This window comes from Balaenoptera physalus, assembly GCF_965194825.1.
Source record: "Balaenoptera physalus genome assembly, chromosome: 1".
Lineage (NCBI taxonomy): Eukaryota > Metazoa > Chordata > Mammalia > Artiodactyla > Balaenopteridae > Balaenoptera > Balaenoptera physalus.
In genome coordinates this window covers 64,333,030-64,345,207 of record NC_138882.1, presented here as the reverse complement: position 1 = coordinate 64,345,207, position 12,178 = coordinate 64,333,030, and the positions used below count along the sequence as shown (strand labels likewise).

Genomic DNA, 12,178 nt, shown 5'->3' with positions numbered 1-12,178 from the left:
TGGCCAGCTTTCTACAACCGACTTTCTATGCGACTCACTGTGTCCCTGTGAACGATGCGTTCCCCCAATCTATTTATTTATTTAACTTTTGGCTGCGTTGGGTCTTCGTTGCTGCGTGTGGGGGCCTCTCTTGTTGCGGAGCACGGGCTCTAGGTGCACGGGCTTCAGTAGTTGTGGTACATGGGCTCAGTAGTTGTGGCTCACGGGCTCCAGAGCGCAGGTTCAGTAGTTGTGGCGCACGGGCTTAGTTGCTCCGCGGCATGTGGGATCTTCCCAGACCAGGGCTCGAACCCGTGTCCCGTGCATTGGCAGGCGGATTCTTAACCACTGTGCCACCAGGGAAGTCCACTCCCGCCCCCCCGAGTCTAAACCACCCTATCCATTCTCCCCAGGACCAGTGGTTCAAAACCTGTAATGTACCTAAGAATCACCTGCAGTACCAGCTCAAAGAGCTGATTCTTGGGCTCCATCCCTAGAGACGTCTGGTCCCAGAGAACAGAGGGACAGCCTAGGAGTCTGCATTTTAGACAACCACAGGGCAGGTGATTCTGATTCAGTCCACCTGGTCCAGGCGGACTGCTGCTTTTGACTCCTGCAATGCAGGGGGGACCCTGATTCGGCAGCGTCAGTATCCCCCGGCGCTTGCTTACTAGAGACGCAGACTCTCATGCCCGCCTCTGAACTGCTGAATCAGAACCTGCACGCTAATGCCGTCCCCAGGTGATTCATGTGCCCATTAAAGTTGGACAATAAGATTATCATAGGAATCATTCTGAGATCCCTAAGCAGGGTTTAAACAAGTACAGTTCATACTGAGACGTCACTATTGCTCTCATCAGCCACGGTGAGGGAGGGCAAGGAGCCGACACTAATGATAAATGGGTAAGAGGAGGCAAAGTTTGAGGTCTGTGCCCACAAACACCGCTCTCAACAAGGGGCAGTCCCTGCTCTTGGGACGCTGGCTCCGGATCTTGGTGAAAACTCAAGGTTGACACATTTTAACATTCAATCCTACAGACGAATGTTTCTCCAAAATTTTCATCTACTTGAATCAGCCAAAAAAATCCCACAGATCACTCTTGTTCCCAGAAAAGAGAATACACCGGAAAGGAAGGAAAGATTGCTTCCCCCGAGCCAGAAAGCAAGAACCTTGGTGTCTAGACCGCCTACACACAGCAGCAGAGCCTTCCCTACAGCGCCCGCCTGACCTGGCACCTCTGGTCCAGACACCTTTGGCCACAGGGAGCTGGCAGGTGAGGAAGGCAGTTCTTCCTCTTTCCAGCAGCCCTAAAGGCCAGTTAGAAAGTCTCCCTTTACCAACAGGCGCACTCGTAGGTCACAACCACAGATGCTGCGAGCTTGAGTAACATCAAATAATTCTAATCCCTCCTCCCCTTGACAGCCTTCAAATACTTCACAGATTACTTGCTTTCTTTTCTCCAGATTAAAACCCCCAGGTTCCCGATGTGACTTCTAGACTCTTTACTAACTCAGACTCCCTGCTTTGGACTTGCTCACGGATGTCAACGACCCTTTTGATTTGTGGACCCCAAAACTGAACGTACCGTTCTGGACATGGTCTAGTAAGTACATAAAGGGGCAATTTTCTCCATGATCAGAATAATCTTCTGATACTATTCACTCTAGGAGTGCATTTTCTTTTGGCAACCATATTACCCTGCTGGACTTACATAAATGTGTGGTCAATTAAAACCCAAAGTTTATACACATTTGAGTTTCTGTGAAGGCAGGTGTCCCCAGGCTTAAATTTATGGCATTAGTGTTTTTAAGCCTAAATACAAAACGTTATATCTACTAAATTTTACTTTGTGCCTTTTGGCCCGTATTTCCAGGCTGCTAAAATATTCTGAATTTTGATTCAGTTATGCAATACGTTAGGTACTCTAGCTTTGTGCAGTAAATATACTTTAGAATTATGCCTTCTATGTCTGTGTCTTTGTAAGCTTATTTCTGGGTTTTGCTTTTATTTTTTGAGTTCTGAATTTTGTTCACTCTTATAAGTAAATTATTAACTGGTGTCTCAAAATAAAGTCCTACATAAGCATGTTATACTTAACTGCCTAAGTGATAACAGTGTGGTAAAGAAAACAAATTCTGAGTCGTTAGACAAATGACAAAATGGGAGAAAATATTTAAAACTTATATCACAGAAGGACTAATCATTCTAACTTAAAAATAAAGAGAGAGAAAAAGATAGAAAAGTGAGTAAAAGACATTTTTAAAAATTGTAACTATATGAGATGACAGATGTTAACTAAATTTATAGTGGTAATCTTTTTGCAATATACACGTAAGTCAAATCATCATGTTGTACATCTGAAATCATACAATGTTATGTGTCAATTATATCTCAATAAAACTAGAAAAAAAAGAGTACACAGAAAAAGATATACCAATTGTACTTAAACACATGAAAAGATGCCCCATTTCTTCAAAATAAGAGGAATGCACTTTAAAACTACACTGAGGTACCATTTCTTTCCTTTCATGCCACTAAAGATTCAAAAGCTTGGCAACACTCACTGCCGGTGTGGCTGTGAGGAAGCAGGCATTCTCCAACACTCCACATGGGAACGCAAAATGTAACAGCCCTAGGGAGGGGGATTTGGCAATACCTAACCAAGCTACACAGGCACAGAGCCTTTGATCCAGCAATTCCATTTCTAGATATTTATCCTGAAGACATAAGTTCGTAATATTAAGTAACAGATGCCCACGGTTATTTTATTCACTGAGGCAGCAGTTGTTATAAAAAGAAAAGATGTTAGAAAAAGGGGGAAATAAAAATACATTTGCCCATAAAATATACATATATATATGCTTACTTATACAAAAAGAAAAATAGGAAAGATAACCAGAAACAAAGATACAGATGGAAGTGGACTTCTCTCAGTATGTTTTTACAGTTTTGCCTTTTGAACCAAGTAAATATTTTACATACTAAAAAAGTTAAATAAAAATGGATGGGGTTTCCCTGGTGGCGCAGTGGTTGAGAGTCTGCCTGCCAATGCAGGGGACACGGGTTCGAGCCCTGGTCTGGGAGGATCCCACATGCCGCGGAGCGACCGGGCCCGTGAGCCACAGCTGCTGAGCCTGTGCGTTTGGAGCCTGTGCTCCGCAACAAGAGAGGCCGCGATAGTGAGAGGCCCCCGCTTGCCGCAACTGGAGAAAGCCCTCGCACAGAAACGAAGACCCAACACTGCCAAAAACAAACAAACAAACAAACAAAAAAGAATATCTTTAAAAAAAAAATGGATGCAAAAAGTAGATATAAAATTGATTGTTGGGCTTCCCAGGTGGCGCAGTGGTTGAGAATCTGCCTGCCAATGCAGGGGACACGGGTTCGAGCCCTGGTCTGGGAAGATCCCACATGCCGCGGAGCGGCTGGGTCCGTGAGCCACAACCACTAAGCCTGCACGTCTGGAGCCTATGCTCCACAACAACAGAGGCCGCGATAGTGAGAGGCCCACGCACCGCGATGAAGAGTGGCCCCCGCTTCCCGCAACTAGAGAAAGCCCTCGCACAGAAACGAAGACCCAACACAGCCATAAATAAATAAATTTTAAAAAAAAATTGATTGCAAACTGAAAAAAAATAAGCCTAACTATATATTAGATTGATAACATAATCATACAGAGAAAAGAATTAAATCAAGTAGCTTTTAAATATGATATTTTGACTGTAAACTCTTAATGATACATATTGTAAAGACAAGAGAACAACTAAGTTCACTTAGTAGGTTAGATGTTGTTAATGGTGTTTTAAGTTTACAATTCTTTTGAGTGTACAGCAACTGAGTATACATGCTTATGTTGGGAAACACATTTCTAATCACGGGAGAAAGGAGATACGAATCATAGAATAGAGAAAGGTGAGGATGAACCCTGGGGTGTTAGCTTGGTTACTGCAGGTATCAGTATGAACTCACTCTTCAAATATAAATATAAAAACAGGTTCAAGGAAATTTCCCAGAATGCAGTCAGAAAAATTAAGAAATTAAAAATATAATATAGAAGGCAAATGAGAGAATGAACAGAAAGTACTTTATAAGGTATAATTACTTTTCCCAAGCAAAGCATAGTGTTCCCCTAATATGTCTTGTAATCACCAGTATGCTCCTCTTTACCCCCACTGGACTGTTTGCTCCCTGGGAGTGAGGGTGAACCATGCCTTTCATAAAAACACAGTACAGTTAAATATGGTTAAAACAGTATGTTTTATATTATGTGACTTTTACCACAATAAAAAAAAGAATGTAAAAAAAAAAACCTACTTTTTGCCATGTGCAACAACATAGATGGACTTGGAGTCTATTACACTAAGTGAAATAAGTCAGAGAAAGACAGATACTGTATGTTATCACTTATATGTGGAATCTAAAAATTAAAACAAATTAATGAATATAATGAAAAAGAAGCCAACTCAGATATAGAGAACTAGTGGTTACCATGGGGATAGGGGAGGAGCAGGGCAATACAGGGCTAAGGAATTAAGAGGCACAAACTATTAGGTATAAAATTAGCTACAAGGATATATTGTACAACACGGGGAATATAGCCAATATTTTATAATAACTATAAATGGAGTACAACCTTTAAAACCATGAATCACGATTTTGTACACCTGTAACATATATAATATTGTACAGCAATTATACATCAATAAAATAAACACAAATAAAAGAAAAAATTTTTAAATAAAGAAAAAAAGGCAAATGAGACAGTGAACAGGAAGTACTTTATAAGGTATAATTACTTTACCCAAGCAAAGCACAGTGTTTCTCACTTATTATGGGGATCATTTCTGGGAACATGGTGAACTCAGCTGATGGGAACATCTTTCCTACTCCAAATTCACAGAAATGCTGAGTTAAATATGACCCAAAATTTAAAAAAAAAAAAAAAAGCCAACCTTGAAAAAAGAAAGGGAAATCCATAGGTAACAGAAACGGAGAGAAAACTCAAAGGCAGAGTTGTAATCTCACAACTGTGGCCAAAAGGGTATTAGACCTAGTTCAAGACCCCTAGGGCTGAGTTTTTTTATGTGGGAGGATGACTTTGGGTTCCACAAGGCAGAGAACTGGAACCAATATCCTGCCTAAAGAGTGGGTTCTCGAAGGGCTGCCTCCTCCATGAAAAAGAATCAGAAAAACTCCTCTTACTGGCAAAGGGAAGTGGCAAAAACAGTCATTTACCTGAAGCTCTGGGTGGAGCACTGAAGTTTTTTTTCCATGAGAAATCAAACATTGAGACGTGCCATGCTGATGAGGGTACCAAGCTTATAAATTCTGCGTGGTGCAGAAATCCAAGCTAATAAATTCATGCAAAAATTAACGCTGGCCAAAGTAAACACAAAGTGGCTCTGTAGTGAACTTCCACACTCACAAAACAAACATTTAATGAAAGTGAGTGCACAGCATTTGCCATGAGGGAGAATCCACAAAACAGAAACCAGGAGAATTAACATGCCCAGAACTTGAATTAATAGAAAAATATAAAAGAGACCATAATATAAATACAATTAAAAGCTTTAAAAGGAAAAGAGGTAGAAACCATAATGAAAGAATAAGACATCATGAAAAAAATAATAAGCAATTGTGAAAAAGAACCAAATAGAAATTCTAGAAATTAAAATTTTAGCTAACAAAATGTAAAACTCAATGGGTATGCAGAACAGCAGATTTAGCTAAAGACAAAGATGGTGAACTGGAAAACAGCTCTGAGGAAGTTACCCAGAATGCAGCAAAAAAAGATTAAGAAAATGAAAATATGAAATAAAAGTCAAGATACATGAAGAGCAGGTTAAGAAGATTCGACATATGTTCAAAAGAAGGGGCATCAGGAGAGATTAGAGAGAAAGGGTAGCAGATACTGTTGGGTGCCTACCCAGCAACCAGTATCAGGTTTTTTTCCCTTACTGGCAGACCTCTGACTTTGTTTTGGTGTCCAATCCTCCTCCAGTGACTCAGAGAAGGTTGATCAGATCCCTGGTTCTCAGAGTCTTGAGTGGGCTAAACAAATCATCGAGTTGTCTTTCTCCTTGCGATTCTGGCATATTAGTCAGGAGGAGAAGTCAGTGGATTTCTGGGAAAAGCTGCTTTGACCTCACAAAGGCACTAGAAGAAAACTCTTTTCCTAATGGCCAAGAGAGCACAGAGCTGTGGCAGCCCCCTTGGGGTCATTAGAGATGCTAGGCCCACATGCTGAGCATGGCAAAGAAGAAAGCCTGGATCCCTGAGCTGCTGAATCAACAAATCCGGAAGTCACCTTCATCCTGGCTTCTGGTTATGCAAAGTAATACATTTGTAAAAATTATTTTTAAAGCTATTTTCAATCAGGTGTCTGTTACTTGAGTCAAAAGCATCCAACTTACATTAGGGTGGACCTACACTGCCTACATTAAGGTTGATGCATTATTCAGAGGTATAATTGAACATTTTCTAGAATTAAAGAAACACGTGAGTCCTTAGAACGAAAGAGCATATCAAGTTCTAAGGATAAGTCAGAAAAAGTCTATACCAAGGTGCATCACAACGAAAAATGACAAACACCAAGATAAAGAGAAAATGGTAAAAACAAATTTTCCTATAAAGAAGTAACAATTAGATAAACAGCAGACACGTCTTTTGAAAAAAACAGAAAATAGAGGCCGGAACACAGTGGAATAATCTCTTGGAAGTGCTAAGGAAAAGAACTCTTGCCTTAAAGTTCTATAATACCATTCAAGAGAGGGCACAATATACTTTTGAGGCAAGCAGAGACTGAATGTTTACTAATCACTCCTTATCGAATGATCCCCTTAAAGATACAATTCATGAAGGAAACTGAATCCAGAAATAAGGAAAAGAAAATGGTAAACATATGGATGAATCTAAAATCAGAACTGCAAAAAATTAAATTTTAAAAGTTAAACATCGACAACAAATTTTATAAAAATAGCTAACTTGGGAGCTTTGAAAACAAGATGAAATGAAAACACTAAGCAAAATGGAAGCTCTTAGAGGTATGACTGGAGCAAAAATATTCCAAGTTAGTTTGTACTCAGGGCAGACTTGGTTATGGCTGTTTTCCCAGCACCTGGACAAGTGCCTGGCACATAGTAGGTAACTCAATAATTATTTGTTGATGAATGACTAGCCTTCAGAACTTGGTCATTGTTAAGCTGAATATGAGTGTTAACGTTATAAAGGTAGCCACTAAAAGAATAAAAATAGGATGCAAAACTTTCAATCCAAAAGACGCGGGGGCGGGGGGGTGGTGTTAGGAATAAAGTATTACTTGACCTGGTGGCTCTCTAGTGGCCCTATTAGCAGGGACACCAGTGAACGGCAGAATCAGAGAGCCCAGGGCTGGGTGCTATCTTTGAGGTCCTCGGCTACAACCCTCTCCAGGAGGCGGGGGGGAACGTGGTCAAAGAGCTGACCACCCAGGGAAATCCAAAGCCCCAGCCTCTGCCAGGAGGCCTGGAGAGGGAAAGGCACAAGCCCCAGCAAATTCCCCAGGGGTGTACTTTAACAAGAGAGAGGATGTGGAATGTCCCAGCCAGGGAAGGCTTCCTGGTAGGCGGCCAGCTTACCCAGGGCCCATTGAATGGAAGCAAATTCAAGTGTGACTCACATTACCACTCTCCTGGCCAGTGCTGCTGCCAGAGACGAAGGTGTTTCAGACTCCCACACTCTCCACGTCCTGCCATGACCAAATAAATCACTTTACACCACTGGAACATGACTGAGGTTTGAATAAATGTATCGGAAATTATTCCTGGGAAAGAGAGCCAGCCCTCTCAGTCAGGTCACTAGGGAAGGCTGGATGTGCGTGTCCTTGTCTTCACTGTCATGGCTCCAAGTATCAGTCAGTCCTCTTTGGGAATTGCCTTCAGTTCTCTTGAATATTCCCACAGACGGTGACATGTCTGCCGGATTAGACTACTGTCAACAGCTTCAAGTCATTCAAAGCCAAATCCTGTCACTCGAGGGAGTGATCAATATCATTTGGGGTTAACAAACAAGGCAACACTATAGAATATTGAGACAGGTATCTATTGTGTTTTATAAACTGGCCTGCATGCTAATTCCCAAGAAATAATTCTAGAAATGCCTTGCTTTGCAAAAACAGAATTACTACAATATAAAGGTGGATGCCCTCACTTTCCCTTATTTAACTGTATAAATGTGGATATGTTCTAGTCCTACCTCATATTTTTACCTAGAACTCTGATTTTCATTGACCTATAGTAGACTTTTTTCCTGCTTATATTGCTGTTACCCTATACTTGTCAGAGGTTGTGTGGCATGCTGGTTAAGTGTATAAACTCTGAAGTCTGCCTGGGTTTGAAGCCCAGCTCCTGTAAAAAAGAACAGTGTGTTTATTTGTACCAAGTGCCTAGAACAGCATCTGGCACGCAGTGAGCTTTCACTTCATATTATGGCTTCTATTTGAAGCGTTCACCCTGATTTTACTTTGGGAAAGGACCCTTCCCGTATTCGTAGGCCATGGTCACATGACCCAGGACTTTGGCTGGAACAGCTGGAGGACAGACTAGCCTACCATGGGGTTGGTAGGCTGATACCACGAGCTTGGGGCTGCAGCAGCTGGCCATCTTGGACACTACATGGAAAGTGCTTACAAGGCAAATAAAGGTGAGAGAATGAGAGAGAGAGGGAAAGAGAGAAAGAGAGCAAGAGAGAAAAAGAAGGGGGCAGGGAGAACATGCAATGAATCCACTCACAAATGCTGATGAAATAATGTGTGATTCTGAATTTTCTTGTTCTCCTCCCTTATATGAGCCGGTGAATTTTCTCCTTCACTTATGCTAATTTGGCAGGGTTTCTGTCACTTGCAACTTAAAGAATCCTGACTGATACTCTGATACACCATGATCTGCATATAACACGTCAAGACCCCCCTCTTTGGACACTGGTACCAGGAACCTTCCCTTTCTCAGGATTAGGTCGACTCCTCAGGCACAGCTCTGCCTACCTCAGCCTCCTGCTCGAGACCTCCTTATCCTTTTCTTCTTGCCACGGACCACGCCATGGAACCACGGACCCTAGTATGGTGGAGTTTCTTCACATGGAAGCATAGAGAAGCTTTTCACCCCCCCAGAGTATATGTAGTCTCTTGGGGATCAGGAGGTCCGTGACACCCAGTCAATAAGCCGCTACAAGGAAAAGGAGGCCTCACTCACCCGCACAATGCCCATTACAAATGGGGCCATCAAAGGGGCAGCCTGAGAGTCCACAGACAGCAGGCCCAGGCTTGGGTCTGTGTTGGGAGACCATGCTGGTCAGAGGACGCAGGACTCTTGGCACCTAACAAGGGCGCTGGACATGACAAGACATACCTGACCTCTTCAAAAGTCTTCTCCAGAGCAAATCATTTCTTTTAGTGTAAGGTTCTCTTCTGATATCCTTAAATATACCCAATCAGGGTAGTGGCTCACTTCCTCCTCTGTGGCCTCCCATTTTTATGAGAAGCTGAACAGCCTAAAAGCTGGGACCACCAGATGCCCTCTTCTACAGAAATCACATGCCAACAGGTAGGTACGTAAGATGTTCAAATAAACAGCCCTCCAGGTGAGGGAATGTTCCTAAAACACCACTTCAAATAAGTTCAGCTGAGGTCACTGTGATGCTATGTTGGCCATATTCTCAGGGGCTCTTCATCTCAGCACCTCAAAGCATTTTATACACATCAATCACCAGCTGGAGCAGTTGAGGGGGTGGAGTTGGGAGGAAGGTTCAAATAACCATTTGATTTGCACTAAGGTAACTGAGGGAGACAGTGAAACCCTATCCCCCATCCCACCCACACACCAGACCACACAAGTCGTTGAGAGCCGGAAAGAGATCACAGAATCCCCGGTCTCCTTCCCTGCATTCCCTCCATCCTTCTCTGGCACACACATGAAAGATGGTGGGTGCAGTGACTCAGCCTCTGCAACCTCAGAGGGATGTGCCCACTCAGCCAGTCCAGGGTCTGTTACAACGTACAGTGCTTTGCTCTTGTCCCCACAAGGACAAAAGCAAACCTAGTAATTTCCTGGTTTGAAACCTTTCACTTCACCTGTAAAGCAGGTCCAAGCCCTGGTCTATTTGGGAACATGCACCAGAAGATGGAAAAGAAGCTAGAATCAGAACCCCAGTGGCCTTATGGTCCTTGTCTGAATTCTTGGTTTGCCAGTGGGAGAGACCTGGCTTTGGTCCCCTCTGTATGTACATTATCAACATTACCAACCTCCATAACTTCCTTCAGCAGGGACGGAAAGTCTGGAGGCTGGGGCTCTTCACTGACCATGACCCTGTCCACAAGGGCGTCAGCCATGACTCTGTCAAATGTCTTTCCAAAACCAAGCTCTTGCTCCTCAGCAAAAACATTTCCCAAGGCTCAGTCCCTGATCCATCCCTTTCTCCCTATGTCCTTGAGAATCTTACCCACTTCCAAAGTGTTGTTTAATTATTATTAACTAATGATAATCAGTATTGGCAAAACAGTGTGCAACATACAATGTAATTTTACATACATTGTTTCACTTCGTCTTCTGAATAACTTTTAGAGGAAGGAATTACTCTTCTCCCTGTTTCAGAGAAGCAATACAACATATGGTTAAGAGCATGAACTCTGGAACTAGAGAGCGTGGGTTCAAATCCCAGCTCCACTACTTACTTGCCTCTGTGACCTTGACATGTTACCTAACCTCTCTGGGCATCAGCTCCCCACTCTGTCAAATGGAGATAATACTCCTTGCTCAGGAGTAAGTACCTCATAGGGTTGGTGGACAAAATCAATGAGTTAATATTTGTACAGTGCTTAGAATAGAGCTTGGTACCACGTAAGTGTTTGTTAAATGAATAAAATGGGGAAACTGAGGCTCAGAAAGGTTAAGTGCCCACTTCAACAGAGCATTAGGTAGTAGCTCTCCAACTTGGTCCTATGACTGTGAGACTACCTTCAATCCATCTACTCACCACAGCAGATAAGACTCGACATGGTGTGGCCTCATCTAAATTCCAGACTTCTCACCCACCAACCCCTTCATGTACGTTCCACTCCAGTCAGCTGTGCTTACGTGCTTCCATTTCCAATTTGCTCTGGCTTCTGCCTATTCTCTAGTTGGAATACTCTCCCTGTTTGTGGAATGAGTGAATAAAGATTTACGAAGTCTAAAATGTGTTACTGATCTATTGGTCTAATAACTTGATTGAAGAGAGAAAGAAATAATTAAGTGTGTGCAGGCGGTGAGGTTTTAAAGCAATACAAAAAATATAACAAGTCAGAACATTGGATTTGGCAATGATTTCTTGGATATGACACCAAAGGCACAGGCACAAAAGAAAAAACTGACAAACTGCACTTCATGAAAATTTTTAAAATTTGTGCATCAAAAGATACCATGAACAGAGTAGAAAAGCAACCCACAGATTGAGAGGAAATATTTGCAAATCATATATATGACTAGAAATTAGTGTTCAGAATATATTGAGAACTCCTAAAATTCAACAACAACAACAACAAAAAACTTACATCCAAAAAAGATATACAAATGGCCAATAAGCACATGAAAAGATGCCCAACATCAATGATGATTAGGAAAAAGTAAATCAAAACTACAATGAGATACCACCTCACACTCATTAGGATGGCTACTGTCCAAAACAAAAACCAAAACCCAGAAAATAATAAGTGTTGGTGAAGATATGGAGAAACTGGTACCCTTGGTGGGAATGTAAAGTAGTACAGCCATTGTGGAAAACAGTAGTTTCTCAAAAAATTAAACATAAAACTATCATATGATCCAGCAATTCCGCTTCCGGTTATATACCCAAAATAATTGACAGCAAAATCTCAAAGAGCTATTTGTACACCATGTTCATAGTGGCATTATTCACAGTAGCTAAAACATGAAAGCCACCCAAGGGTGCATTGACTGATGAACTGATAAGCAAACTATGGTATATCCACATAAAATAATATTATTCAGCCTTAAAAAGGAAGGAAATTCTGACATATGCTACAACATGGATGAACTTTGAGGATATTATGTGAAAGTGAAATAAGCCAGCCACAAAAAGACAAATACTGTATGATTCTACTTATATGAGGTACTTACAAGTAGTCAAAATCATAGAGATGGAAAGTTGAATGGTGGTTGCCAGGGC

At 41.9% G+C, this 12,178-nt stretch overlaps 1 protein-coding gene and 1 long non-coding RNA gene across 13 annotated transcripts in view; both read right to left on the bottom strand.

Annotated features, from left to right (window-relative positions):
- GPR161 (G protein-coupled receptor 161) overlaps positions 1 to 12,178 on the bottom strand; it is a gene marked incomplete at its 5' end in the record, with an annotated part of 64,228 nt that overhangs the window by 28,085 nt on the left and 23,965 nt on the right. The gene's annotated exons all lie outside the window — the stretch shown is intronic.
- Positions 68 to 12,122, bottom strand: LOC309649628. The gene is made up of 2 exons (XR_014257222.1): positions 3,607 to 12,122; positions 68 to 3,309 (listed from the first exon to the last, which is right to left on the bottom strand). It is a non-coding gene; the product is annotated as an uncharacterized lncRNA (long non-coding RNA).